This window comes from Cornus florida, unplaced genomic scaffold (genome assembly GCF_030987335.1).
Source record: "Cornus florida cultivar Cherokee Brave unplaced genomic scaffold, ASM3098733v1 CherokeeBrave_3.0.0_Hap2_Chr05, whole genome shotgun sequence".
In the NCBI taxonomy this organism is placed as follows: domain Eukaryota; kingdom Viridiplantae; phylum Streptophyta; class Magnoliopsida; order Cornales; family Cornaceae; genus Cornus; species Cornus florida.
Window position 1 is genome coordinate 96,950,930 of NW_026775575.1, and position 25,314 is coordinate 96,976,243.

The 25,314-nt window shown below is 34.6% G+C and overlaps 1 pseudogene; it reads left to right on the top strand.

The window, feature by feature from the left end:
- The first annotated feature begins 1,326 nt into the window (after nucleotides 1–1,326).
- Nucleotides 1,327–25,314, top strand: part of LOC132309796 (bidirectional sugar transporter SWEET15-like) — a 95,719-nt pseudogene continuing 71,731 nt past the window's right edge.

Consider the following 25,314-nt stretch of genomic DNA (forward strand, 5'->3'; position numbering starts at 1 on the left):
GGGCTTGTGCTACAAGACTTCAAGTTCTTTTTGTTTAAGATGGTTTAAGTAGTGTATGTCTAGGTCTTTGAACCCTTTGTTTAGGAATTTATAACTCATTTTTGTCTAAGATCTTGAAAATGTTTATTTAAGATGCTAGCTTGTTTTGGTCTAAATTTTTGGAGTTGAAATTGTTTTAGATACTAAGACTCATTTTTTTACGCGATGGGCTTTATCATATTTGTTGTAAACAATACAGTTTTTGGTTGATGTAACTTATGCAATATTAAGTAATTATTTGTTTGCATAATCGTGTTGATGTGATAATTTATTTTTATTTTTATTTTTTCATATATTATTTCTTTTGTTTATAATGTTAATAATTTACAGGTTTGCCACAAATTCTTATAGTGCCACGATAAATATGTTGCATATTTTTGGTATTTGCAACAATATATATTTTTGGCAATTAAATTAAATTTTATTTTATTAATAATAGAATAGCCATGGATAAACTTTGTGGCCTATTATGAATAATTGCCACGACATATATTTGTGGGCAATTAAAATTATAACCATGAATAAATTCTGTGGCCTATTTTGGATATTTGCTACGACATATATTCGTGGGCAATTAAGTTTATAGCCATGAATAAATTCCGTGGGAAAATACCTATTCTACCACGATAAATATTTTTGTTGCAAAAGGATTGAATTAGCTACGATTAATTCCTATATCGGGATTTTTACCTGCCACAAAAGTATTGTTATTTAGCGACGAAAAAGCTTGTGGCAATTGAAGGTATTTTACCACGAGTTCAAATTTGTGGCAAAAGGTCCACATTTTGCCACGAAAATTATTAGTCGTGGTTATTGGCATTCTGTGACGGACCTACACCCACGACCGAGTCACCAGCTATTTCTTGTGGCTAAAAGACTTTCACCACGAAATTTGAAAGTTTTTGCTATGAAGTGTCTTGTGGCAAGAACCCAAATTTGTTGTAGTGACATTCTTTGTTAAAGACTTGCACAATGCAAGACTTGTTTTGGATGAATGGGTTCTTCCTAGATCTTTCATCCGACCTCTTCCTATGCCGCCGGATTAGCTTTGTTAGGCCACTGAATGAGGATCAAAATCCCCAATGGTGGTCTGTTTCCTGAGCCTCACTGGAGTTGTAACTTCTTCTGTTCAACAGATGTTTTTTGTATTTATTTTGGGCCACTTATATGGGCTTCTCTGTAACTTGCTTGGGCCAAAGGCCATGTTTCCATGTTTTGGGGTTTTTTTCAATTAAATTTACCATTCAAAAAAAAAAAAAAGAAAAAAAAAAAAGAAAAAAAAAAGAGATGTCTTTCCTCTCTAGTAATGGGGCTTTTGCATTTGGCCTTCTAGGTACAAATTAATACACCTTGAATCTGTCACCTTGTATATGTATATACACACACAATACCTAGAAACATTTTATCTCAACTCATCATAATAGTTCATGTAGTAGGGATGCAATATTATGCAAGCACAACATGCATGCATGCTTGTATTTACTTTTATGTTCTTTCCAAACTTTATATATTCAAACCTTGTAATATATATCATAGTAGGATTAATGGTGGATACATGCATGCAGATTTAATAATTTTTAATTAATTTTCTCTGCAGATGCTGCAGGTAACATCGTCGGCTTCTTGGTGTTCCTTGCGCCAGTGTAAGTCTTTGGCTGTTTTAACACTCTTGCATGCTTAATGGGATTCAAGCTAATCATCTTTTCAATGAGCCTTTTATGAGAAATATGGACTGAATTTTGAATTTTTTGATGGCAGACCGACGTTCTATAAAATTTACAAGAAGAAATCCACTGAAGGGTTCCAATCACTTCCTTATGTGATTGGCTTATTCAGTGCCATGCTCTTGATATACTACGCATTCCTCAAGTCCAGTAACACCATTCTTCTCATCACCATCAACTCATTTGGCTGTTTGATAGAGACCACGTACATATTGCTCTATATATTTTATGCACCAAAGAAAATTAGGGTATTAATTAATTAACTACTAATTCCATCTATATTACTTGTAAGTATTTTTATCTTAATCCTTGAGCCAAAACCTAATTTATACAAAATCTTAATGTTTGCAGGTAAATTTCTGAGTTGATTGCTTAGGGGGCTTATGATTGAATTATTTTATGTGGTACACAACCATTACCAACAGGTTACCATAATTCTTTTTTTTTTTTTATCGACTAAAATATATGGTAAATTTTTTTTGGTAAATAGACTGAAATTTGTCACCTTATCTGGAGCCTACATTGTTTTAACAACCATTTTTAATTCTACGATATAGTATTGCTTACATATCACATATCTAATAACGAGTGTTCAATAGATCATCAATCACCGTTTATATATTGCTCTACACGATTAAATTACATCTCGCTTACACTCAGAAGTAATCATTCTGAATTCAAAAATAAAATTATACAACTTACTATTTTCAGACTATGAATATTTAATTGGTGAGAAACTGCCTCAAATCATACAATCCAACCACACACACACACACACACACACACATATATATATAGACGGAGAAAATTCCAACCATGTATATATTTTGTATATAACACCCTTCTCGCTTTAAAACATTCATGAAAATTTTCGAATTCATCCCAAGGACACACATTACTGTGAGATATTATTTTATTTTTGGCAATTATCATAGACAAAACAAGTCTAAGTTGAGTTGTAATTCAAATTACTTGTTCTATAAGTTATCAAGTTTGATAGCGACTACAGAACTGGGAAGTTGTTCAAAGTTACTATATTTGAAGATCATTCGAAGAAAAAGGTAAGAACAACACTTTAAAAAGAATTCTAAACAGATTAGGACATTCATTCACTTTGTATAACGGTTAGACTTACCACATACAATGTTTTAAGGCTGAACAGAACCAAAATCAAATTCTGGACAACTTGAACCGATTCAGCCCCTCTGAACCGGTTCAAGGGCTCAAGGTTGGCTTCGAAAATCTCTCTGCCAATCTTGAACCTGTTCAGCCCCCTCTGAACCGGTTCAAGAAGTCCTATTCACAGTATAACTTTTAGTTTCCTTTTCCTGAATTGTTTTCCAATTGGTTTAGAATTGTACCAAGTCCTATGCATGAATTTTCTATATTTTCAGAGGGACTAGGTTATTCTATACTCTATATAAACCATTTCATAAACATTGGTTTAGGTATGACTTTTATTATACAAATTCATTATTCTTAGAAAGCCTTAGGATTCTATTGTCTTCCTAGAACACACACATATTCACCTAGTGAGGTTAGAGTTGTGATGTTCAAATCCTGATTGTGATCATATAGTTGCATCTACATCAATCAGACAAAAGCAGATTTACTTCTATATCGAATTTAGACAATTGAAGAATAAAAGTGAAAACGATCACACTTTGAAAGGGTTGGACCATTCGAGGAGTGTTGTCTGATCTACCTGCTACTCTTCTACGAATATTAAGCCTAAGCTTGAGGTCAAGTTGTTGTTGGACGGGGAGTCGCAAAGCCAGTTTATTGTCAGCAGTTGGTGTTTGGTAGAACGATAGGACGTGAGCCAAAGTCAAAGTTCAGTGTACTTTATTTCAAGCATAGTGGATCGGTTTACTTTGGACTGTATAGTCTACGAGGTTTTTTCCCATAATAGTTGACGTTTTTTATCAACTGGGGCTTCCTCGCTAAAATCCTGGTGTCATCTCTAACTTTATACTTTGCTTTATTTTATCTGCATGTGATTAATTATTTAAACTGCTAAAATAAGTAAAGTTGATAAAGACACAGATATGTTTTAATATAATCAAAATTTTCTAAGTACATTTCGCTGCGTACGACTTACAATTTGGTATCAGAGCCAATCTCTACACATTGAGTTGATCTTTACTGGAAAGTTTTGTTTTGTTTTTCAAAAATTGTTTTCAAAATCATGTCTTATGTGTTGAAAGAGGTGGTTCTAGTCAACATGGTCCTTTATTTGAAGGGGATAATTACAATTTTTGGAAATCAAAGATGAGAGCCTATTTGCAAAATTCAGGTGGTAAAACTTGGGCGATAACAGTCGATACAACTGTGGATAGTAAAATAGTCAAAGAGTTAAAAGATACTTTTACTTTTACTGCTATATATTGAAACTGAGCATAATGATGCTAATGGCAAAACTTTATATTCAATTATTAATTCTGTTGTTCCATCTGAATATGCTAGAATTTCTGATTGTAAAACTGTTAAAGAAGCTTGGGATATTTTGCAGGTTACTTATGAAGGAACTTCAAAAGTGAAGTTATCCAAAATTCAGTTACTTTCTCATAAATTTGGGAATATTGTGAAGTTATTTTTATTCTAATCTTCTTGAAATAATTTCTACTGCGTCATTTAGGTAAAAAAGTTAGTGATAAAAAAATTTGTGAGAAAATCTTAAGGTCTTTACCTAAAAGATTCCAGATTAAAGTTGAAACCATCATTGAACACTAGGACTTGTCTATTAGTAAAGTAGATGAGATGGTAGGTTCATTGATGCTGAACTTTGATTTAAGTCAGAAGGAGAAAAATCTTGCTTTAAAATCTACACAGGTTGAAAATTCTGTGGATGACAACTCTGATGATGATCTAGCATTCTTGTCAAGGCAATACAGTCAGATTTTGTAAAGACAATAGAAGAGTATGAATAACAACATGGCTAATCCTAAAAATTTTGACAAAACGTCAAAATTTAGGTTTAATGAAAAGAAAGTAGAAGAGTAAAAAAAAATTGAATTCATTTGCTGGAATTGTGGTGGCAAAGGTCATGCATCCAATGTTTGTCTTAGTCCTAGGAAAGAACAAAATGATAGAAAATTCTACTTTAAGTGATAATGATTCTCCTCTGGATGATACCAATGATTTTTCTTATGTCGCTTTTCTTGATAGAGGTCCTCATGTCATGTCTTTATCTGACTCTGATATTTCAGATAATGAAGACAATGAAGTTCACGATGAACAGGTGGAAGAGACTGAAAAGGACGATGAAAGGTTGAAAAAGATGGTCAAAGAAACCATTGAAGTCAAACAGGTAATAAATAAACTAACAAAAGAGCTTATCCAAGCAATAGGAGAGAATGAAGATTTAAAAAAATAGATTGATGACAGCAAAAGAAGAGCTTTTGAAAGCAATTCTATCATCACTGAGCTTGAGAAGAAGATCATCATTCTTGAAGATAAGGTAAGTGTTGCTAACTCATTGAAGGAATGTCTTGCTTTGAAAAATGATTATCTTGAAATTGAATTGAAATCTGAAAAAGATAAACCGAAAGGGTTTAATATGAGTCAAAATAGTTTGAATAAGATAATCAACATGGGTAAGGATGTGAATAATAAAATAGAGTTATGATTTGTTAAAGGTTCTTCTAGTAATCAAGGTAAAACAATTTTTGTTAAACCTGCTAGTATGCCTAAATCATGTTTGCCTGATGCATCACATTCTGATATACCTTATGTGCCTAAATTGTTGCATTGCACTTTTTGTGGAAAGAATGGACATAAGTATAACTCATGCCTTCATAGGAAAAAGAAAGACTTTTCTGAAAATCAGTCTAAAAATTCTCATGCTAAGAAAAAGGTGCATTCTAAGAAAAAGAATGTTGTATCACCTGCGATTTCTAAAGCTGAAAATTTGCCTAAGAAAGAGGCAAAGAAAGAAAAAGATTTTCATGAAATGAAAGTGAGAACTATTTGGATCAAAAAGTCTGATTTTGTCAATTATGTACCTGTTGAGTCCATGGAACAAGTTTCCAAAAGGACTTCATCTTCAAACTGAGTCCTACAAAAGTCAGTGATCATGGCTTGTGCTTAAAATAAAATTTTGTTGCCATTGGATCACTTGTTTGGGTTTTGAATTTCTGATTATAATCTTCTTGATATACATGTGAAATTTTTTTTGAATAATTAATGATCTATTTTTGAATGCAAATCGAGATACATGATAATTTGGATAAATATAGATTTTTGGTTTGTAATCTATACATTGAAAGATGATTTGCATTGATTAGGGAATTTTAAGATTTGAATCTTTTAATGCTACGTTTGGTGTGCAGGAATGGAATATAATGGAATGCTCATTCCAACTATTCAGTTGTTTGGTGTGCAGGAATGGAATGGAATGACTATTCCAATAGAATGAAAATCCATTCCAGGGAATGAAAATCCATTCCATTAGTAAACCTATGGAATGGCCATTCCATTCCATAGTAAGATAAAATATTTTTGTAATATTCCCAATAAGCCCTTAGTCACATTCAATAAGGCAAAAATATATCGCATTCACCAAAAATCTTTCACATTCCATTTTTCATATTTATCGACTTCTTTATTAGACGTGATAAAGGTCTTTCATCTTCCCTCTCTTCTGAATATACCTAGAGTTGCCATTGACAAAAAAGTTGCAGAACTTTCAACCAAATTAGAAGTATTAATTTCTTTGTTTATTTATTTTTGATAAGTAGGTATTAAATCTCTTTTATCTTTTGAGTATATCATTTTTTTATTTTTATTTATTTTTTTTGTATCTTTATGTTGAAACATTTGTGTAATCATTTGGAACCAAAAGTGGAGTAGTTTGACTTTTGGACCCTTAGTTAAGTTCATGTTGGATGATTGGAGAACCTTGCTTGATTAGAATTTTATCAAAACTAGAATTTTCAAGAAATCTACAATAAAAAAAATTTAAAAAAAAAAAAATTACATAAGTACTTGGAAATATTACTAGGTTTTTTGTTGGGTTGATGATTTATTTATTTCCTTAACTTTATTTGAGTTAAACTTATGGTGCACGATTTTTTTTTATATATTATTAAGATTGATATATCATTAAATATATATATATATATATATATATATATATATATATATATATATTATTTTTTAGCCTTTACATCAATTTCTTAGATTAAATATTCAATCATGGTGAGTTGGTTTTGTTATAATTTTTTTTATTTTTCTTTCCTCCAATGAAAAAGGAATTTTTTAAAAAAGGCATTCCCTTCCAGATTTAATGATACTCAACCAAACAATAAAATGGTAATAATCATTCCATTCCATAATGAGTCACCGTGTCACACCAAACATTAGAATAGTAATACTCATTCCATTCCATTCCATTCCATTCTCATTCTCATTCCATTCTAAATTTCATTCCATTCCATTTATGCATACCAAACGTAGTATAAGTTCATAGACTTTTGTGCACTAGTCCATCTTTGACAAATTTAGTTGAAAATCTTTTGATTTATTGACTAAGGTTTATTGTTCACAAAAATTATAAAGGTTATTGTCTAAAAAAGAGGAGCTTAAAAAAAATGAAAAATATTCAGTTTAAAAAAATGAAAGTTGCTAAATACTTGCTAAGGAAAAGGCTACTTAATGAGATTTGATCGAAAGCTCCCATTAAACTGTGAATTAAAGTTAAAAGTATAGATAAGTTGAGTTGGGGAATTGCTGACTACTCCTTAGAGTGAAATCCACCTTGCTTATAAAAAATTACTCAAAATAATTTTATCTTGATACTTTTCGATCAATAAGGTTTAGACAATGATCAGTTGAAATTCAACTGAAAATGGATTAGATTGGATTTCACACACACATATGAACTTGCTAGATTAATTTCTAAATTTTTCAGTAAAATTTGCAAGTTTGATTTCATGTTGTGATTACTTTCTGAGATTTGAAATTATTTAAAGAATCTGTGGAGTCAAATTTTTGTTCTTTAAGATATTTTTAAAAAATTCTTTGAAAGGGTTTTGAATCATGTGTTGACTCGATGATTTTAATGGTTGGTGATTTAGATTTTAGTTTTAATAATAATAAATAAATAAAAAATAAAGAAAAAAAGATGAAAAATTTGGAAAATTCAAAAAGATTTTGATTTTTAGGTTTTTGGTTAGTTTTTGTTGATGTAGTTTTTCACCAATGTTTTAGAATAATTTCTGGAATCATTTGGAAAAAGTTTTTTTTTTTTTTAAAAAAAAAACAACAGTGTGTTCAAGACTGCCCTTGTTGAACCGGTTCAATAGGGCTGAATCGGTTTAAGGCTGTAAGCCATTTAGAGTTCGCCCTTCTTGAACCGGTTCAAGGAGGCTGAACCGGTTCAAGGGCTCGGGATTTTGGGTTATAAACCTGCTTTGAGTCTTATTTGTTTGCAACATCTCTCTAACTCTCTTGTTCTCTTTTACCCTATCATACAAATACATAGATACACATCATATTTATTACATCTTTATCATCATTCCATGCCATAACATTGATCATTAAATGATAATTAGAGATTGACAACAAAGATTGAAGAACTTATATCAAGAATTGAAATTCAAAAATGGGTTTGAAAGAGTTTTATGGAGTTTGGGATTAGAACTTTGAGGATTGGTTAATCTTTTGGATTAATTGAAGAGATTGAAGCTTCATTGTGTTTGGGGGATACCAAATTGCTTTGGTTGATTGATTTTTGGGAGGATTGAAGATTGAATCAAATTGTTTTATAAACACTTTTAGGGTTGTACACCAAGTATTTGATAAAATTCTTAAAAGAATCACAAGTTTTAAAGTGTAATCTTTTCTGAAAAACATGGCTCCTAAATTGACTAAGGAAGCAAAAGGGAAAGGAATTGCAAATCCAAGACCTCCAAAAAGGTCCTGAACGGGCATCTCCATCCAAGAACCTTAAGTTGGTTCACAAGCACCTAGCATGGCTCCAATGGGATATCCATCAGTTTCTAGTACTGGTAAGATTGAATTTATTGAGTCCCATTTTTACAATGAAGAAGCTTAGAAAATGTATCTCTCTGTTGACCAGGATGGTCCTATAAAGACAGAGAGGAATGTTAATCTTCAGAAATTTCAAGACACAGCAGGATGTAAGGTAGTAAACTACATCAAGTCGCATAATTGGCTTTACTTCACTAAGCTTAGCAAAGGCTATTATTGTCCGGATATGATTGGCTATTTCTATGCTAATATCCGTGAAGTTCATGTAATGACCCAATCATTTTCTTCCTTTTCTTTTTCCTCAGAATTTTATCGATGAATTTTTTTCGTTGAAATTTCTTTTCTGAATTCAGTTTCTCGTCACTTAGTGTCGTCTCGAGTGCTCAAAAATGGTTTCTGAGACTCTTTCCTTTGGATTGACAACTTCCTCTAAGGACCGAGTCATTTCCACATTTTTCGTTTTTCGACACTATTCACTTTTCGTCCTTTTCCTTATTTTGTCTTTTTCCCTATTCTGTCTTTTCCCTGTTTGTCACTTGTTGGCATAACCTCACTCATTGTGTTCGGAGTTGGTTTTTGACTTCACGTATCTTCATTCTAAGTGGGTTCCACGAAATACGTATATTTACTTTTATAAAAAAGTACTCTGGTTGCTCCCGGTGTTCATAGGGGCATGGATGCATAGTTTTTTAGAATCTTTTTCTTTTCTTGGGGTGTTTTTCATAAATATCTTTTGAAGACATTTTATTTCAGGGGTATCTAAGAAAATATCTTTTGGAAGATATTTTCATTCTAGGGCAGTTTCGCGGTTAACCCTTTTTGTAGGGGCCATTGTGCAATTAACGAAAGTTATTGCAAAATATCTCGTCTGGAGCCTGGATCCTCGTACGGGATTCATTTTCACATTTCATCGAGTTGTGTACTTTTAGAATTTCCTTTTGGTCGTTTTCCTCCAATTTTAGGGTTTCTGGCCCCGGTTGCCGCCAAACTTGTTCGGGGCATAACTCTCTGCTCGGGACTCAGTTTTTGACGCCATTTCTTCCGTTATTCATATTTTATCATTTTGAATCTTTTTTGTTCATGGAGTTTTGCTGTTTGAGCGCGTTTGCTCAAATTCTACTTTTTCGGACCCGGCGGGGCCCGTTCGGGGCACTTTTTGAAATTTTCTATAAATAGAGAAAAAATCAGATTTTCTTCTCTCTCTCCTCTCTCTTGGCCGGCAGCCATGGCTGCCAAGGGGCTGCCACCCTTTTTCTTCTTTTTTCGGCCATTTCCCTCGAGTGAAATGTTATCGTGCCTTAGTGTTTTATGTTCGCCTTGGCAAGGCCTTCGATTCCACCGATTGGAATCTCGTTTTGTCCATTTCTTGAGTTTGGATTTGAAGTCAAGTAATGATTTTGATGGGGCTTTTTGGGGGTTCATGTAGATCGTATTGTCCCTGATAAAACCTAGGAGTTTCGTCGGATTCGGAGCGGTTCCATTTTGGTGGCCTTTGAGATTTTCATCTCAAATTGAGGTAGGGGATGTATTAGGATTATATATGTATTGTATTGATTATTTTATGAACTTATACAACTTGTATGCATGCTTTGTATAAATCCTAGAATTTAATTTAATTAATTTCTTGTATAGGATTTAATTCTAATGGATATATGTGGCTTAGAATTGAATTGTGGCATGCTAAGAAATTAGACCTTGATATTGAGTAATATATATTAAATTTGGAGCATTTGAATAAGAATTGCAAAACTTATTTAATATTTATCTTTTATGAAAGTTTAATTCACATAGTTGAAACAAACATGAAATCAACTTGTAATGTGAGATTAAACTAGGCCTTGGCATGTTCTCTAACCATGTTAAATTGAGAGCATTTGGATAAGTTTAAAAATTTAGAGATTTTGAATTAAACGAATTAATTAAAAATCTAATTAATGGTTCCATTAGTTTGATTGAGTTTATAACTTGATAATGGTAGTGATTTGGGCTTGTTCACTTGTATATATCAATTTGGGGCCATTTGGGGTTGTTTTAGAAAATCTAGAGATTTAATTACCATGTTGCAATTAAACTCTATTTTGTTGTCTCAATGATCCAAAGTAATTTTTGAGTTAGTTTGTGTAGTGACCATACCATGTTGTTTAACATATTTAAGTTTGGGATCATTTGAATGAGATTGCATTTTAATATTGAAATGAAATTGTCATAGCATGTAACGAAGCGCACACTGAAGATTCGACATTGTGAATGTTATTGTAGACTTGAACTCTAGGATATGATTTATGTGGATTTAACCTTACTTGTGTATGTAAATTGATTCTTAGACATTATTTAAAATGTATAAGTTTGGTTTAACTTATTGATTTTGCATAAGTTTTAGATTTATTATTTTTGGAGGCTTGTAAGGATCATGTTCATATGATGGCTAGTACGGATTCGTGAGTTTCCTAAGTCATATGAAGTGCGCAGTAGGTAGTACCTTGTGGGTCGTAATTACCCGAAGTAACTTATACATGTGCGTACTAGGTAGTACCTTGCGGGCTAGTAACCCGGAATAGCTTGATTGGTCTGCAGCCAAAGATCCTAGTCTTTCCACTATTTGATTTAGCATTAAATTTCAAGTTGTTAATCATGGATTACTTGTAGCTTGAGAATTGATGCTTACTTTGGATATTTGAATCCTATTTTGTATACTTGAAACTGTATACTTGCTTCTTGTATTTAGATCTTAATTAGTATACTTGAAACTGTATACTTGTTTTGTATATTTAGATCATAATAAGTATACTTGAAACTGTATACTTGTTTTGTGTATTTAGATCTCATTTAGTATACTTGAACTTGTATCCTTGGTTGTGTATCTAAACCCTAATTAGTATACTTAAGCATTGCATGTTTGATTTGTGCAATCGGACTTCATTATGTATACTTGTGTCGTGTATGCTTGTCTTATGCGTAATTCATTTAGCTTAGTATACTTGTGCCTGTCTGCTTGATTCATGAGTTTTCCATGTTAATTGTATGTTTGTATATGCATGCTTAGACAATGCATAACTTGTTTAACATGACTTAGTGTACTTGAGCATGTATACTTGCATGTCGTTGTTCATTTCAATTGCATGAGTAGTTTAGGATGATCCCTGAGTCTCACTTTGACATAGACGTTAGGTGGTATGAGCCCCTTTAACATGTTTCACCTTAAGGTGATATAATTGTAAAATGCTAGGTCGATGCATGCTCATCTCCTACGAGTAGCTTTATGTTACTCACCCACGTAGTGGGGACATTTTTCAGGTACAAGGACCTTGATTTGGGATGCATACTACGCCACGGAAGTTTCGTAGACTTGAAGTATCATTTTCATGAAAATGTTGGCATGAAATCCTATTTGTAGCTTGTATGACAAGACTTGTAATTTTTTTCTAAATGTGTAAAGTGTACATAAGTACACCTTTTTGTTATGTAATTGACATGTATGACATGAGGCCAAGGGCTAAGCATGTTTATTATTGCACTTGTACTCATCTGACGTTAGATTTTGTCTAAAAATGTAATTTTCCTACCTTTGAAGGTTTGGTATATCAAATCTTGTAAATGAAATGTAATGAGGCCGTAGGCCATTGTAGCATGTTTAAAATGTCATATTACACTTGCGTGTATGTTCAATCATCACACATTAGCATATAATGTAAATTGATTATGCCATAGGGGATTCAAATGAAACTTAGGAATTCATTTCAGCCTTGGTGCATAGCAGGCTTGATTTTTAGTTTTTTGACTTGTTTCGGTCGATCGATGGCTTGTTTTGGTCGACCGATTCTTTGTTCAATTTGATTTGAACAGTGTTTTGTCAATTTTAGTAGCCATTTTTCATCTCGAGCCACAAACCGGTCGATCGGTTTGTCATTTCGTTCGACCGAAATGAAGGCTCATTTCCCCTTCTTTTCCTGGCTCATTTCGGTAGATCGAAGCTCCATTTCGGTCGACCGAAATGGAGCTGCCTTGTGGGTTTTGTTTGGTTTGTTGACTAGACAGGTTAACTTCATTTGTTTGTTCCCACAGGACCTTGTTGATCTTGCTTGAGCCATTTAATGACGTACATGGTCTAGTTTGAACTAGATCTTGTTCCTTTGGTTGTCATTGGTGCCATGGGTACCAAGTGACCTTTTCATTCTAGCTTTCGCTCCGGTTATTCCTTTGGGTTCCGTGACCTCATGGAAGGTCATCTTAGGGAGTTAAAGGTGTGTTATGCCTTAAGAAACCATTGTCTTGTTTCTTTTGTTTCTGCATCTAGATCTGTTATCGGGTCAATCTTTGGTTCATCACAGGACACTGGGTTGAAAAATCCAGGGTCGTTACAGTTCATGGCTCCTACTTCATTATCACTTTGTTTGGAGTTGATTATACTGTTGATGAGTAGGATATTGAGACTATCCTTGGTCTTCAGGACAGTCGTCAGTTGGATAGCCATACTTTGTCTTTGATAGTCACGGGTTCTGCTTTTTCCCGAATTGTTCCAAAGATTTGTGTGCCGAACTCCTCTTTAAACCAAGATAGTATTCCAACTAGATTTCTAACAGATGAAGCTGCTTTCTTCAACTTGCTTGCTATGGCAAATTTGGGCTACCTTGGAAAGAATGATGAACAACTACCTCTTGAGCGAGCACAAGTGCTTTATTTTCTTACTAATAAGAGCATATCCAATGCTAAAAGTTATTTCCAGTTGCCAAATCTATATTTTGACAGGTGCTACAGTGTCAAAATGCTACATTTTAGCAATTCTGCTCCAATAGTGCATTTAATGCAAAATGCTATTTTTTCACATAACCACCATTCTTTTTTAATTACCATTCTCACCATTCATATTTGTATCAGTAATATTAATATGAGGCACATTCCAAATCAAGTTGTAGACATCAGAAGGAAAGTAAAATTAAACCTAATTAAAGATAAACAAAAATCTAAAATATCTGGTAAAAAAAGGACCAATATATATATATATATATATATATATATATATATATATATATATATATATGTATAAATTTATATATTTGATTATATTGTTATATAATTTTTTTTTCTTTTTCAGAAATTCATATATATTTTATATATATATATATATGTATATTATATATATTTGAGTATATTATTATTAAATATACATATATATATTTAGGGCAAATCATTTCAGCCTCCCCAATCGCCTCCATATCTATTCTCGTTCTCAACTTTGAGCTCCCACTCTCTCTCTATCTCTTTCTGCAACTGTAAACTAGAAAATCTACAAGAATCAAAAGTTGAAAACCCATATATTTCAGTTTATCTATCTGTCTGCAAGAATTAAAAGATCAAAACCCATATCGGCATATCATTTCAGATTGTTCAAAAACCTATATCTTTCAGTTTACATCACCTGCTGTTCTAGTTCGGGTTCGCAGTTCGCAAGCTTCAGCTGCTCTCTCAACCCTCAAGCTTGGCCTCTCTCTCTCTGCAACTGCTAAATTGTATGTATGGGTTTTGTTTTAATTTTTTTTTCCTAAATCAACTAATCAAGGTCTGTAATTCTTGTTTTGCAAAATAAATCCTATTTGGTGAAATTTTTTATGTTCTTTTTTAAATATATATATATATATAGACGAATTTGGGTTGAAATTATATACGTGTTGGGGGGGGGGGATTGAAATTATATATGTGTAGGGGAAGGGGGGGGGGGGGGGAGGGGGTTGGTGTTAGATGCCAAATGGCAGCTCTTATATTTGAGAGAAATTTTGAGATTTTCAAATTTTAAGAGGCCAAATGAAAGGCCATTGGAGTAGCTTTTTTTACCCATCTCTCAAATTATGAGTTTGAGAGCTCAAAATGAAAAAGCATTGGAGATGCTTTAATGAGACTATTTTGCTTGCAGATTTTATTGTGCAGCTTATGATAGCTCATTACAAGAAAAATTCTCGCAAATATTCTTTGCCATTTCCAATGATCATTATGGAAATTCTTAAAAAGAAGACTGTGCAGATTCCTTCAAGGGCTTATTATAAGCCTATCATGACTGAATTGGATCCTCGTGCTTTGAACAAGTTAAAGGCTGCTTGGGAGAATGCTAGAAAAGTTAGGAGAACTGTTGATGAAGGGTTATCACAGATTTCAGAGATTACTCAACTATTTCCTCCAAAAGGACATTTCACAAGAGCAGATGCCAACGTCATGTATTCTCATCTACTTCAGCGTCAGAATTCTTTATTTGATAGGATGATGGTTGAGATTCGAGATCTCAAACTACAGATGACTCAACTGCGAGGACAGCTATCAGGAGTTCCGGATGAGGATGTATACAAGCCTGCACCTCCAGATCCGTCTCTGAAAACTGAAAATGAGGAAGAAGATGAAGAAGGGGATGAGTATACAGATGAGGATGAGGATGAGAGTGGTGGAGACTAAAAATGATGTTTATTTCTCTGAGTGGTTGAGGAGATATGATGCTGCTTTTAATGTTATTTTTTCATGCATCATGACATCATGTTTTGTTTGATTGTTGATCACCTTGTCATTAGTTTTTGATATTCTTGGAATATGCTTTCTATGACTTCAATATGCTTTATTTGGAATATGTTTTTTCTATACTCTTGTTTATCTGCTGTGTTTTGTCAATTTGTTACAAAAAGTGGGAGATAACACAGTAAGGTAGTAAGGATACCACAGTAAGGTAGTAGGGGGGGGGGGGGGAACAAAAATAGAGTTTTTTTTTTTTGGAGATATACTTAAGGGGGAGTTTTTATAAATTTTTATTTATTAAACTTCACCGGTAGTTGTTGCTTGATAGTGTGCAGGAATCAGGTTAAACCTTGTATCCCAGAAGAATGGTGGTCATATTTCATGTTTTACCTTTTAATAATAAATGTAATTTACTTTTCTGCTTTGGGTAGATTGCGAAAATTATTTTTAGAGTTTTGTCACGAAATTACCAAAGTGAGAGATTGTGAGTTATTACTTTATTTTTGGCAATTATCATAAACAAAACAAGTCCAAGTCGAGTTGTAATTCAAATTACTTGTTCTGCAAGTTATCAAGTTCGACAGCGACTATAGAATTGGGAAGTTGTTCAAAGTTACTATATTTGAAGATCATTCGAAGAAAAAGGTGTGATACCCCTCGATTCTAGAGCCACGGGTGATCAAGTCCGAGCACAAATCCGAGGGATACCAGACAATTAATATGTAAACAAGCAGGATTACAAAAAGAATTAAGAAATAAATAATAAAGGCTGAAAAGAATTCTATATATAAAATCCTCAAAAGTTATAAATTAATATAATCCAAACTTTTCAAAACCTCCAATCCGTACAACTCGGAAATTCATCTAGTGGACCCCTAATAAAATCCCAATAGAAAGTAAAGAACTGAAATAAAAATCTGAACCTAAAACATGGAAGAAAATCCAACGTAATCGGAGGAGTGAGTGATTGTCTCTGCTCAGCACGATCAAGCTCTAAGCTTGGAACTAACGAACACCTGAAAAATAAGAGTGGGTTAGACCCATGAGCAAGATCTACCCTGCTACAATCCATACAGAGACCCGATATGCATACATATCCTAAATATCTCAACAATAACTAAAATAGTCCATATATGTATAATATACACACTATAGGACATTCACTAGCCCATAGGTCTGTCTCAGCCTGAGTAGAGATAACATGCAAATCGTACATAACGTGGGCATGTATTGTGATACCCCCGGATTTCCGGATGCGGGTTGGCCAGGCCCACGCCCGATTACCCGAGGATATCAAATCAATTAGCAATAATCGAATACAGAATATAATTAAGATAAACATAAGTAAATAAAAATTTGCTGGAAAGAAACTAAATGAAAATCCTTTATTGAAAACTTCAGAATAAATTTTATAAATAAGAACTAGTCTGATACATCTAACTTTTCCAACTCTAATACAACTCGGGAATCCATCTGATGGACCCCTAATCAAAACTAATACTGGAAAGCGAACAACTAAAAAGAAGTCCACTGCTAAACCATGAAGAACCCCCTACATCGTCGGTAGAATGAGTAGTCGTCTCTGCTCAGCACGAACAAGCTTTAAGACCTGGAACCATCCGTTACCTGAAAAATAATAGTGGGTAGGGCCCACGAACAAGTTCTATCCTAACTACAATCCAAACAGAGACCCGATACGCAGATACATCCTAGACGTCTCAAACATATCTATATAGTCCGTAATAGATAAATATATATCCACACTACAGGACTCTCACTAACTATGCTGAGGGTCTTAACCTGAATAGAAGGTAACATGCAATACGCACCTGAGTGGGCATGACTACCTAAGCCTAACAGGGTATACCTCAACCAACATAGCTAGCTACGCATCCTACTGCATATACGCACCCTAACCGTCGACTATGAGACTCAAGCTCAAATCGCGGTACCATAATTTATATTTATAAATTCCCATCCAAACCAATGTAGTGCCGCTCAACTGATTCGTTGCCATGACACGACATAAAATTAGGATTTAAATGTTTTAATTAAATCCCTACTCCAATTATATATATAAGTTCCTTCCAAATACAATGTTGTGCCGGTCAATAGTTCATTGGTCAAGACACAACATATAATCAGGATTTAAACGTTTTAGTTAAAACCCTATCCATCCTAATGCAGAAATATAAACAACCATCCAGTATGTCGTTCAACTGTTTTAGTTGACAGGACATGAAACCATGTAGGATTTAACGGTTTTAGTTAATCCATTCCGTATGTATGAATGGGTTGGAATTAGTGTTTTGATCTAATCCATCCCTCCGTATGTCACCGTCCCATACCGGTACATACCATGCATATGATCCGTAAATGATGCAACATTATAAGCAGTACATCAAATAAGTCCGCAGTATCCATATAGTTGATAAACACAAAATTTAAACAAGTCATCAACTAAAAATTCAGAATCCATCCATGTAATTAAACAAGACAAAGTTTACTAATTCGTCAAGTTAAAATCCAAAATCCGTCCATGTAATTAATGAGACAAAGTTTAATATTTCATCAAGTTAAAATCCAGAATCCATCCATATAATTAAACAAGACAAAGTTTACTAAATTCGTCAAGTTCAAATCCAAAATTCGTCCATGTAATTGATGAGACAAGATATAATAAAATCATCAATTAAAATTCTAATATACATCCACGTAACTAACAGAATGTAATTTACCAATTCTGCAATTTAAGTCCAAACCCTAATCCCAATAATTGTTGTGTAGTGCTTAATATTACAATAGTTACAATCCCTAGCTTAATTCCATGTATCGCAGTATAGAATTAATATTTCCAACAATTAACATCCAAGGTATGCATAGATCAAACATGATATATAAATGACCCCGCATGCAACCAAAATAAGATTTGTGATAATCCATTAAATTGCTAAAATTAAATTAGGCAATTAAACCCCTTCCATCCGTTAACAGCCGGCACCGCTGTATACTTTCCTACGGTTAAATCCAAGAGTACCAAACCATTAATTTATTTAATGTGGCTCTAGTATAGCCCAATATCATGTTTAGAGTCCATGCTACAATCTGTTAAATTTTTTAAAACAAGATTTAGCAATTTAGTCTTTCTTATCCGTTAGTAGCGTACTAATTTGCTTATTTTTACACGGTTTATTCCATTTGCCCTATGGACCAAATTATACAATTAGAAGGATTAAAATCCATTAAAAGTACTTTTAGAATCTTCATTCTAGTCCCTGAAACCATGTAAAATTCCAAACAACGCCCAAACAGTGTCCATACAGTGCCCCAAACACGTCCAAACACCACACAACCAAAGGAGCCTGCTCTAAAATCTTGGAGCAGGCTCAAAACACTTTAAAGCCGGCTCCTTTATCCCTTGGAGCCGCCTCTATGAAGGGGGGAGCCAGCTCCAACTTCCTGGAGCCGGCTCTCTCCTCCTTTGAGCCTACTGTTCCGCTTCCTGCTTCGTTTTGAATCATCTGCTTCATCTCTGGCCTCTTCCTACCCTTCTGTTCTTCCTTAAGACTAATTTTAACAGTCTAATATTTATACAATGATGTCCCAGTACTTAGTTTACAACAGTAAGTACCACAACAATGATTAAAATAAAAACAGTTTCATGCTTTAAAACTAACAACGGAAAACAGAGGTGCGAGGAAAACTTCAGACATATTGTAAACATATACAGATGATTAATTTGGCATATAATAGGCATGCAAAAGCTCAATTAATATTTAATTAACATCCTAGAGACCATCTAAGAGTGCACAGAACACAGGCCAAGGGGAAAGAGACAGAAATGAACTTGCCTTAACCGTCTCTGAATTTTCCGATAAAATCTCCGACGACCGTTCCACCTCTGTTGCTCTTGGTTTTACCCACAAGCCAACCTCTGCTCCACCTCCTCCTTGGTTCAGCCCTAGCCTAAGGCAAAACCCTAGACTTCCTCCCTTTATCTCTCTCAGTAATTCTCCCTGTAATTCTCTATTACTCTCTCTGTTTTTCTCTCTATCAACACTGTACGTATATAGGGTTCTCAACCCTTTTTGAAGACATACTACAGTATATATATAGGCACTAATCAAAACCCTAAGCCTAATCTTAATCCACCATAGAAAACCTAGTTGAGGCCCAGTTTAGTCGGCGTGAGATAGTAAGAGACTAAACCCTATTTTTCCATTACAACTAGGAATATTCCATTAATCCAATTAATTCCATTCAAAAACCAATAAAACATTTACACGATTAAAAAACTATTTAATTTAATTAAAGAAAACAAAAATACAAAGAAATAATCAAACAAGTCAATTAAATAACAATTTATCAATTAAATCAATTAAAAATACAAGTAAAGAAAACAATCTATTTAAATCCACAAAATAAAACAAACACTTAATTTAAAATAAAATCAAACACAAAAACAATTTGACACATAAGCACCTAGCCACAAAATCAAAAGAAAATTGCACATAGAACAAAATTTAAATTCCAATCTTATCCTTTTGAAAACTAGGGTTATTACATGTATACCTAGTGTAACGACTCTAAATGATACCAAAATTTTTATAAAAAAAAATTCGGTATGACCTCCGCTAAAAATTGTCCTACAACAACCTGTTTAAATGCATTTTTAACCTGTCCCAATACAAATATCATATGATACATTCCATAGTGGTACAACCACTTACTATATCATTCAAATATCATATTTACAGTCCCAAATTACAAGATTAATATCAAATGTCCATATTTTGCAACATTTAGACAGCTTATACAAAAGTTATAGCCCATAGGTGTAATTAAAATATGAAAAGTCCATAAGTCGTCGTACAAAATACATTATGCTTATTCTTACAAAAATAGTGAGACCTAAGTACAAAAACAACAAAAGAAGCTCCTAATCCATAGTAAGTCGGTGGTAGAATGTCATCCGCCACTTCTTTCCCGTTTCCTGAAAAAAAATGTTAAATGAAAGGGGTGAGCAAAATTGCTCAGTAGGTGGTGCCTAAGACACACCTCTTGTGTCCCCGTGAATCCAAACAAGGAATAGGACAATAGAAATTTAGGGTCATGCAAAGCCAGGAAAACATAATATCAATTCTAAGTTCAAAGCAAATAAATTTCGTGCCATGAATGCAATGTTATGCATGACACTCCCCATTTTCAGAAAACATCATCACTTCACAAACTGTTAATATAACCTGCCCTTTGGTGACTTCGCAGCAACACGAGAGAAGGATTGGCTACTGTCCTTGACCTTTGGTACCTCTGCAGCGTCATTTGGGGCCCAGATAGCTCAACCATGCTAAGGCAATCTCCCTAGTTCCCTCTAGGCTATTTAAACACACCGGCCCTTTGGTGACTCTGCGGCGACCGAATTTTTCTCAAAAACCGTTTCATCAAATTCTCCCTAAAATGCCCTTTTAATTTCATTTCAAAACACTTTCCTTTTTCTTTCATGCCCAATGCTTGTGTGCATAAATGGAAATGGAGAGAATTTTTAACACACAATTAACAAGCTTTCACATAAATTTCTGACAAATTAATTGGCATAGAAAACTAAGACATTAAGCATGTTTTTATTTTATTTTCTTTCATTTTATTATTATTATTATTATTTTTTTTTCATACTATTCAATTAAATACACATTATAATTCAATTAAATACACCTTCTCACATGTTTTATATATACAATCAAGTCACTTTAAGGAACAATTATCACAATATAGCATGCTAGAATACTAATAGGATACTAATCAAGAAAAAATTAATTCACAAAGGAACAATCATCACAATTTAGCATACTAGGACACTAATGAAGAACAATTAACTCACAAAGGAACAAGATTGTAGGAATTAGAGACCACTACCTCACTTTTAAGCAAAACCCACAATTTTTTCACCTCAAACCTTAGGATTTCGAATCTCCTATAGTGCACCAATCAAGGAATTGCTCCTATCAACGTGTAGATCTCATCGTGGGCTTCGAATAGCCACAAACGGCTCTCAAAATTACTATGTAGTGAAGGAGAGATCAAGCTTAATTGATGTGGAAAAGAAAAAGAAAAAACAAAACAGAACCAGTAAGAGAGAGAACTGTCGCGAACAGAGGAGGAAAACTGAATGAAGAAAGAAAAAAAAAAAAAAAAAGTCTTGGTCATTTATTATAAGAGTGGGCTCCCCCAACTTTAAAAGATTTCGTCCCCGAAATCAAGCCATACCTGAGGGAGAAAACAACTCTGGATACTTGGAGCAAACCTCCTATTTGAGCTCCCAAGTAGCCTCCTCAACTCCTTGGTGTCTCCAAAGAACTTTCACTATTGGTATCGTGGTGTTCCTCAACACCTTCTGTTGTGTGTCAAGGATCTGAATTGGTCATTCCTCGTAGGAAACATCCTCAGCAATGTCTACATCAACCCAACTCAAAATGTGAGATGGATCCAGCTCGTACTTTCGTAACATCGATACATGGAAGACATTGTGGACTTTGTCCATCTGTGGTGGCAAAGCAAGTCTATAGGCAACATCTCCTACACGATCCAAAATCTCAAACGGTCCAATGAATCGACAACTTGCCACTTTTCCCAAATCTCATCAATCTTTTCCGTGGAGAAACCCGTAGAAAAACAAGGTCTCCCACCTCAAAAGATAACGGCCGTCTCCACTTATCCGTATAACTCTTCTGTCGGCTCTGAACTGTAAATAACCTCTGTCTAATCAGCTTAATCTTCTCAGTAGTCTCGAGTATTATGTCGGGTCCTAAGGCGGAGGTTTTACTCACCTCAGTCCAACAAACAGGAGACCTACAAGGTCTACTATACAACGCCTCAAATGGAGCCATCTGAATGCTCGCCTGAAAACTATTGTTGTAGGCAAACTCAATAAGCGGAAGGTGATCCTCCCAACTACCTCTTAAATCAAGCACACATGCCCTAAGCATATCCTCCAAGATCTGGATAGTACGCTTCGACTGGCCGTCTGTCTGTGGATGGAATGCCGTACTGAGATGCAACGCTGAACCAAACGCTGTTTGAAGTCCTTCCCAGAACTTCGAAGTAAACTTGGTATCCCTATCTGAGACAATAGTTACTGAAACTCCATACAACCTTACAATCTCCTTCACATAAAGTACACCAAGCTTTTCTGCATCATCTGTTGCCTTAATAGGCAAAAAATGAGCCGTCTTGGTCAACCTGTCAATGATGACCCATACTGTTTCATTGCCCCTCCGTGACCTTGGAAGACCTGTCACAAAATCCATAGTAATATGTTCCCATTTCCACTGCGTTATAGGTAATGGTTGCAACAAACCAGCTGGTCTTTGATGCTCGTCCTTCACCTGCTGACAGGTAAGGCACTTAGCCATAAACTGAGCAACATCTTTCTTCAGCCCGTTCCACCAATATTGACGTCTCAAATTATGATACATCTTGGTACCACCTGGATGAACTGCAAAACGGGAAGTGTGAAACTCCCGTAAGACGTCCTCACGACAAACCGTGGGAACCACCAATAAACCCCTGAACCGTAGACCTCCATCTGCATGCAAGGCCCAATCTTTCACTGTCTCACCACTAGAGATCAAAGCGTGAATGACATCTAAATCCGAGTCCTGTCTCTGTGACTCAATCACTCGTACAATAAGAGTAGGTTGAGCCACAAGACTAAACAAGAATACTGGCTCACTGTATACATCGTCATCAAAACAATGCAATCCCATCTCTGCCAAATCCTTAAGCACCGTCCACTTCCGAATAGCCAAACAGGCCAGAGTCCCATGAGATTTCTGGCTTAAGGCATCTACTACCACATTTGCCTTGCCTGGATGATACTGCAAGTCAAAATTGTAGTCCTCCAAGAACTCAACCCAACTTTGCTGTCTATTGTTCAAGTCCTTTTGGGAGAAAAGGTACTTGAGACTTTTATGATCTGAGTACACCTCGAATCTCTCACCATACAAGTAATGTCTCCAACATTTAAAGGCAAATACAACTGCTGCTAACATCAAATCATGAGTAGGGTAGTTAAGCTCGTGAGTCTTCAACTGTCGAGACCCATAAGCCACTACTCTACCATCCTGCATCAACACACATCCCAAACCATCACGTGAAGCATCACAATAAATTACATAATCCAAGCTACGCTCAAGTATCACTAACACTGGAGCTGTAGTTAATTTTGTCTTCTACTCTTGAAAAGATGACTCACAGGCTTCATTCCAGACAAACTAAATCCCTTTTCGGGTCAAACGGGTCATACGCGCTGCCTGACGAGGCCGCTTGATATACGCCAAAATAACGTAGTGAATGTGCGGTTCAAGAAAAGCCTTTTAGGTTAAGTTTAAATTTATAAAACCACTACCACCACTACTACTAATGTAACAAGAGTGAGTAGGGATCGTCCCAAGAGATTGGAGTCAAATTTGGTTGTGGAATCACTATTAGGGTTAGTAGGTCGAGTGATCAAACAAATGGTTGGTTGATTAATTAAACTAGAGAGCAAATTAAACTAAATAATTGAATGCAACAAAGAGTAAGTAAGAGAGAGAGAGAGTTATTGGGGTTTAGAGGTCACCACCAAACAATGCTTTTCTACACCCTTAACAAGTGACTAATGAGGGAAATATGTGTTGTAATATTGATGTGTGTGTGTGTTTGGTTGATTCAATTAGCAATGGTGACCAATTAAGCATACATTGTCTAGTCAACATGTAAAAAGCACAATATATCTAGTAATTAAGTATATATTGTCTAAATAGCATGTGAAAAGCACAATATATCTAGCAAGTCATTAATCCTTTCATTAAGCTCACAAGCCAAATACACCACAAGGTTAGAGACATATGCTACTTGCATTCAAAAGTATGGAACATCAAACAACAAGCATAAATTGTCTTCCCATCTAACAACTATGCTACCACTACACTACAATTAAGCTAATGACATGAAATTAAACTAATTAAGCTAAGGGAGAGGCACAATCCATCAAGAAATAAGCATGAACCATCTAGAAAATTACAAGAGCATTTCTTTAAGCACTATGTTTTGATAATCTCTAGATCTATGGCATTAATATACATAGACATGTATCAATAACACAAGAAATAGAGACAAACACATGAACATCTATTCTAGCATACATAGACATATGGATAAAATGAAATTATCAATTGGAAGCATTAAATCACATAAATCCTTGAATAAACAAGATCTATATATATAAAAGTGCCAAAACATGTATTACAACACTAATCCCTCAATAATACAAAAAATCAAGATGTAGAAAGCATGCTTGGGGCTAACTCTAGCCCCGAGAGGATGTCTAGCCACTCATGGTAGTGCTTCTCTAACCCTCAAGGGCTAACTCCATGGTAGAGATTTGCTCCTTGGCTGATGAAGAGTCTCCAATGGTGTCTCTAGCCTCCTCCTCCTCCTCTAAGCTTGCTCTATAAGAGTTCTTCCAAGGTATGAGATGATATGATGTGATATGATATGGTATATGGTGATGTAAAAAGTAATCCTTATCCTTATATAGGTAGGTCAAATGACACCCAAAATGAGCTGGGGTCGTGCACAAAATATTCCCCAATGATTGGATAAATGACAACTTTTTGTGAGTTGGAAATTTAAATTTTTCGCACTGGAGGAAATTCGATCGATCGAACCTTGGACTTGGATCGATCGAACATGGCTGAGATCTATCGAAGTTAGGCTGGATCGATCATCAATGGTGGCGCTTTTTGGATAAGGACAAATCTGAGATATTTTTGGGAAAAAGACAAAAATGGTTGGTAGGGTTGTACAACTAGATAAGATCAATCATTTGGATAAGGACAAGGCAATTCGATTGATCGAAGAATGATGTTGGATCGATCAAACTTTTGAGATCTCGAAAATGTCATCATGGCTCTGATCCATCTTGAAGTGCTGAGATCGATTATGTTGGATCAATCGAACTTTGATCTGAGATAGATCAAAGATGTTGATTTCCACCTTTTTCTTTCTTTTGCTTCCACTTGGCTCC